The sequence below is a fragment of the Cheilinus undulatus genome, linkage group 23 (genome assembly GCF_018320785.1).
Source record: "Cheilinus undulatus linkage group 23, ASM1832078v1, whole genome shotgun sequence".
Classification (NCBI taxonomy): Eukaryota; Metazoa; Chordata; class Actinopteri; order Labriformes; family Labridae; genus Cheilinus; species Cheilinus undulatus.
This window is the reverse complement of record NC_054887.1, coordinates 28,516,832-28,522,831: the sequence shown is the minus strand read 5'-3', so window position 1 is coordinate 28,522,831 and position 6,000 is coordinate 28,516,832.

Genomic DNA, 6,000 nt, shown 5'->3' with positions numbered 1-6,000 from the left:
TCATCATCAGTCAGAAAGTAGGGCAGAGGGTGAGCGTACACGCACGGACTCACACGCTCACTCTCTACCACTAATCACACCAACACACTCTGTGTGTCCATATGTTGTGTGAGTGTCAGAGCTGCCACCATGATTCTAACATTCACACATCTCCTGTATCACATCCACTCATTCTTCTCTGCCATGTGCCGTGGTTCTGCCTGTCAGACATCAGCTGTTTCACGTCATGACCATTTCTACCCTCTGACATCAGGTTCATATTCACAGCTGACCTGAGCTGAACCCTCGGTTCTCTCCGGACTTTTATTTCTGTGGGGCAGCATCTGTCTTCGGTCTCTGCCATTCCACACCGTGAATAATTTCATTAAACAAACCACATGTACACAGTGGTGGGAGAGCAGTTCACAGCCTTTATTCAGGGGCTGGACTGTGAAAATGCTCCGGCTAAACGTGGACGTGTTAAACTTTATGTTTGTAAATAAAGGCTGCAAAAACTTGAACACTGGCAGGTGGTTTTCTCTCATTTATAGTCCGAACTTTAAGCCACCCTCACCTGATAAATCCAGATAAACATCTTATTTCAAGATGCAAAAAGTAACATCTGAACTTCTTTATCATGTATTTAAATGCAAATATGAAAAATTATGTATGAATAAAATGTATCAGTGTCCAATTTGGGTCAACTGTCTTTCCTTCCAACCCAACAAGAATTAGGATACCTCAATCCTTCTACCCCAGTAAGAACTGGGACACCATTGTCCCTTCATCTCAACAAGAATCGGAGTACCCAAGCCCCTCCATCCCAAAAGAAAAACAACAATAAAGACCTTCCATCCCAACAAGAATCAGAGTACCCTAGCCCCTCCATCCCAAAAGAAAAACAACAATAAAGACCTTCCATCCCAACAAGAATCAGAGTACCCTAGCCCCTCCATCCCAAAAGAAAAACAACAATGAAGACCTTCCATCCCAACAAGAATTGGAGTACCCTAGCCCCTCCATCCCAAAAAAATAAGAACAATATGGACCTTTCATCCCAACAAGAGTTGGGATACCTTAGCCCCTCCATCCCGACAAGAATCATAACAACTGATTCTTTCATTCCTACAACAATCAGGACAATCTTTTTCTCCATGACATTAAAAACGGGGAACACTAGCCCTCCATCCTATCAAGAACCAGGACAACCAATACCTCCATCTGAACAAGAATCAGGACTCCTTAGCCCCTCCATCCCAACAAGAATCTGGACAACCAGTTTCTCCATCCTATCCAGAATTGGGACAACCAACTAAAACAAGGACATCTTAACCCCTGCATCCCAACAAGAATAAGAATAATCTAGGCCTTACTCATTGCAAGAACTGGGGCACTATCCCTAAATCTGAACAAGAATTAGACACCCTTGCCCCTCCATCCCAACAAGAATTAGTACAGTCATTCCCTCCACCTCAACAAGAATCATGATAACCTCGCCCCTCCATAACAAAAAGAATCAGTATACCCTAGCCCCTTGATCCCACCAAGAATCTGGAAATGTTATCCTTAAATCCCAACAGGAATTGGGACACCCTTTTTCCATCTGAACAAGAATCAGGACATCCAAACCCACTATCCAACAAGAATCTGGACACCCTATCACTCAGTTCCAACAAGAATTTGGATATTGTATCCTTCCATCCCAACAAAAGTCCTTACACTCTATTCTTCAATCCTACTAAGAACTGGGATACTCATTCCTTTCATCCAAACAAGACTTGAGACACCCTAGCCCCTCTCTCCCAACAAAAACAGAATAATCTAAGCTTTCCATCCCAGTATAAATCATGACAGATTAGCCTATCTGTCTTAACAACCATTGGGCACCCTAAGCCCTCCATCCTTACAATAGTTGGGACAACTTGCCCCTGCATCCCAACAAGAACCTGAACAATCAGTCTCTCCATCCTAGCAAGAATTGAGGCATCATATTCCTCCATGCCAACAGGATAGAAGCAATGAAGGCCTTCCATCTCAATAAAAATGGGGATACCCTAGCCCCTGGGTCCAAACAAGAATCAAGGCACCATATCCTTCCATCTCTATGAGAATTGGGATAAACTAGTCCCAATCCCAGTAGGAATTGGGACACGGTTGCCCTCCATCCCCCGCAAGAATTGAAACGCCCAATCCCAATTTCCTAACAAGATTGGGGACACCCCATCTTTCCATCCCAACCAGAAGTCGGACACATTAACTCTTACATTCCCACAAGAATTCAGACACTCTAGCCCTTTATCTCAACAAGAATTGGGATACACCAAGCACCTCTATCTCAACAAGAAAAAGACCAATGTAGGCCTTCCATCCCAGAATGAATCATAACAGCCTAGCCCCTCTATCCTAACAACCATAGGGCGCTCTAGCCCCTCCATCCCAACAAGCATCTGGACATCCTACCCCACCAGCTGAAGAAGAATCAGGACCTTCCATCCCAAAAAGATCAAAACAGCCCTTGAGGTGAACTCACAAAACACAGGAGTAGGGTTCAGTGGTATGGGAAAGGGGTGTTATGAGACTTAGTCTTGGTCAACAGAGGACAAGTTTCATACAGTGACATGCTAACTCTTAGCTGTTGACAGAGGTTTTCTGAGCAGTACTCACTGTCAGCTCAGTGGGTGAAAGAACCAACTAAACTGACAAAATTACAATGGGCAGCACCTCCAAAAAGGGTTGAAAACTACAGACCAACTCTGGTATAAATGGTCCATTTACAGGCACTCAAGGTGGTTTGAACAATGTAAAAGGCCTTTAATTCCTGGGGCAGGAAACAATAAAAATACACCAAAGTGTATCAGATTGTGTGCCAGCACAACCTGAACAAGGCCAAGTATTTCAATGTTTTAAGTCCCTTTTGTGAAGTATGAGAGCTATAGCAGATAAACTCATCTGTAAGTAAAACATTGAATCCTGTTAATGTGATGAAACTACACTGACATCAAGACAAAGACAGAAGAGAATGGTGAATCTTTCTGTGTGAGCCATGATGAAAGGATTTTTGTGTATAATAAAGACATGTGGCCTACAAACTGAAGCAATCCTGAATCAAAGAGTGCAATCACACTGAAGCTCCTTGAATCCATGCACCGTGTCAAGTCTGTGTTTACATTCACACAGACTTTACAGTAAACATGATAACTGTTCCGGTCGTCATCATGTTCTTAAGAAACTAGACTGTTAGGAAGCTGCTGGACTGCTGGATTGTCTCTGGACTGTCAGAGCGATTTGCAGCACTCATGGTGAGGTGCTGCTGCTGGTTTATTTTTGGATCCTTTTCATGATAGATGAGATAGAAGCTCTTCTGTAGGACACTGTGTTAATCATGATTTTGGTTCCAACAGAAGTTAGTCTTAACTTGTTTTAAAGGTGCACAAAAGACTTAAAAGCTGTGTTCGGGCATGTTAAAGTGTTGAATTTAGGTTTAATCTGCCTTTCTGAAGGTTTATATAAAGCTTTTATACCTTTATTCACTGAGAACAGTGGATATGTTCAATAATAGGGATGAGAGTGTGGGCAATGACAAATGGGAAAGGAGCCACAGGTCAGAACCTGCGATGTGCGGTGGAGTACCCTTTGTCAAAAAGATGACATTTATAATGAAGTAGTCAGAAATCTGAGTTTTATCATGATTATACCTACTCTGTAAAAACAGACATGTAACTATCAACCATTTAACTTTTTATTTCACAAACACACAAGAGAAGATGTAATTGAAAATGAACTTTATCCCAAGCAGCACCAAGAACTTCATAGCATTTTCTCCACTCTTAGACAAATTGTTTCATCCACTGAGAAGAGACCCTTTCCACTGGAGGACGACCTAGGAATGCACTTTATCACTTCTTGTCCTCTGGAAGGGCAGCATGGACGGCTTTTGTCCTGTATTTTTAGTTTGAAGGAAGCTTAGACACTTGGTCATGTATTAAACACTTAGGGGACAACTTGATAGGCCACTTAGTCAAATTTTGTCTATCTAGGGGACACCACATTTTGTCTTAAGAAGGCATTTTGACAAATTTTGCATATTTAAAAGGCACTAAGCCAAATTTTGTCCATTTAAAAGAGTGCCTAAGAGGGCTCTCTCCAAAGTTTGTCTCGTCTGATGGCACTTTTTGTCCACTATAAGGACAATTGAGAGGACACTTGGGCAAATCTTGTCTACCTTAAGGGCCTCTAAGTGGGCACATTGTCAAGTTTATCCACTATAAGGGCGCTTAAGAGGACACTTTATCATATTTTCTGGATTTTAAGGGAAACCTAAAGAAGGCCAAGCTTTGTATATATAAAAGAGATCCTAAGAGGGTTCTTTGTAACATTTTGCACATTTAAAGTCCACTTAGCCAAACTTTGTCTATATCAAAACAGCGCAGTCTTCCAAGTTTTGTCTTTTTAAATGGGGTTTTGTCAAATTTAGTCTATTTGAGGGAACTTCAGATGGCACTTACACAAAGTTTGTGTATCTTAAAGGAACTAAAGAGGGAAGTAAAGAGGGCACTTTGTCAAGTTGTGTCTAACTAAAAGGGCATGCATAGAGAGAAGGCACAAAATACTCCAATTAAATTGAAATACAAGTCCTGTACTGTACACTACAGCACAGTGAAGTACCTGTTTAGCAGGTTAGATTTCCCTTTTCACAATGCTTCACAGTTGCTAATGTCCAGGTGCTTGATGGCCCCACTGCTATTTGGTTTTTAAAGAAACCGGCACTGTATTCTTTAATGTATTGTACAGAAAAGCAAAGTAGATTTCAACATTATAAAATCTGAAAAATTAATACATTTGTAGGTAGCCACTTTTTTACAGTGCAGAGTAAATCTGTGCATAGTACTTAAAAAAGATGATGTGGGTCCAATAAAGTCAACATGCCTGTCCAAGATTCCTATTAAAAAATCTGTTATACATGAAGTAGTTTTGTCCTGATGATGGTGCCGGGGTGAAATAACAACTTGTGCTTTTGGGGAAACATGAAAGCCTAAAGGCTAACAAGGCCTACTTAATTTACCATTGGATATTTTACATTGAGCCAAAAATGTGACTTTTCTCCATGAGCACAGTTTTCACATTTCTTAGATTGACAAATCAATAATTAGTCCTTTAACGTGCACAAACAAAATACCTTAAAAAAAAACAAAACAAAAACAAAAACACAGACAGCATGTTTTTTTTGCTTATTGTTTGTCAACAACTGATGAACAGACCACACATAAACACAATTATTATGCTTTTACTACGGAAAATACTTTATTTACTTGAAAGCAAAAAGACAGAAGTCTAAGTCAAGATGGCTTTACAAAGAAGTAACATAAAAATGAAGTCAGATTTGAAATATAATCTCCACTGGCAACTAGATTTGGTCAGAACTAGAGACAGAAAACATAAATACTCTTTTCTTTTGTTTCCTATGTAGATTCTCAGTAGAAAGGAATGCAGGTTCTTCTACTTTGGAGCGAAAATATGACAACAGAGATTTTTAAAGTACATCTTTGATGATCTAGCCACTGAGCTACAAAGCTTAAATACAAAAATATTGTATTGCAGTCTCTAAACATGATTGGGAACCATTTCTGATAAGCAATTTTATTTTTCTTGTAAAGTAGTAATCTTGGCCTGATAAACTTTAGTTTTCAAAATTGCAACCATCTTAATAAATACCTTAACTGCATGAAAGATAAAGAATGGGTTGTTTCTAATTATATACAAAATCAACTGGCCTCATGTCTGCTACACAAATGAAAGCACGTTTCCGAAAAGTACAGGCATTTAAACCCATGTAATACAATTAAAATGGACAAGTTGTGTAGCTCCATGATGACTTCCTGACAAATTAAAACCAACAGAGAGTAAAGACAAAATGTGAATTAAAGACATCTCATGTTAATAATTCATCAACACAGCTCCCAAAATAGACTCCTGATGAATTATGGATTGGTTCCTAGGCACATTTAGTTCTCCTTATTTATT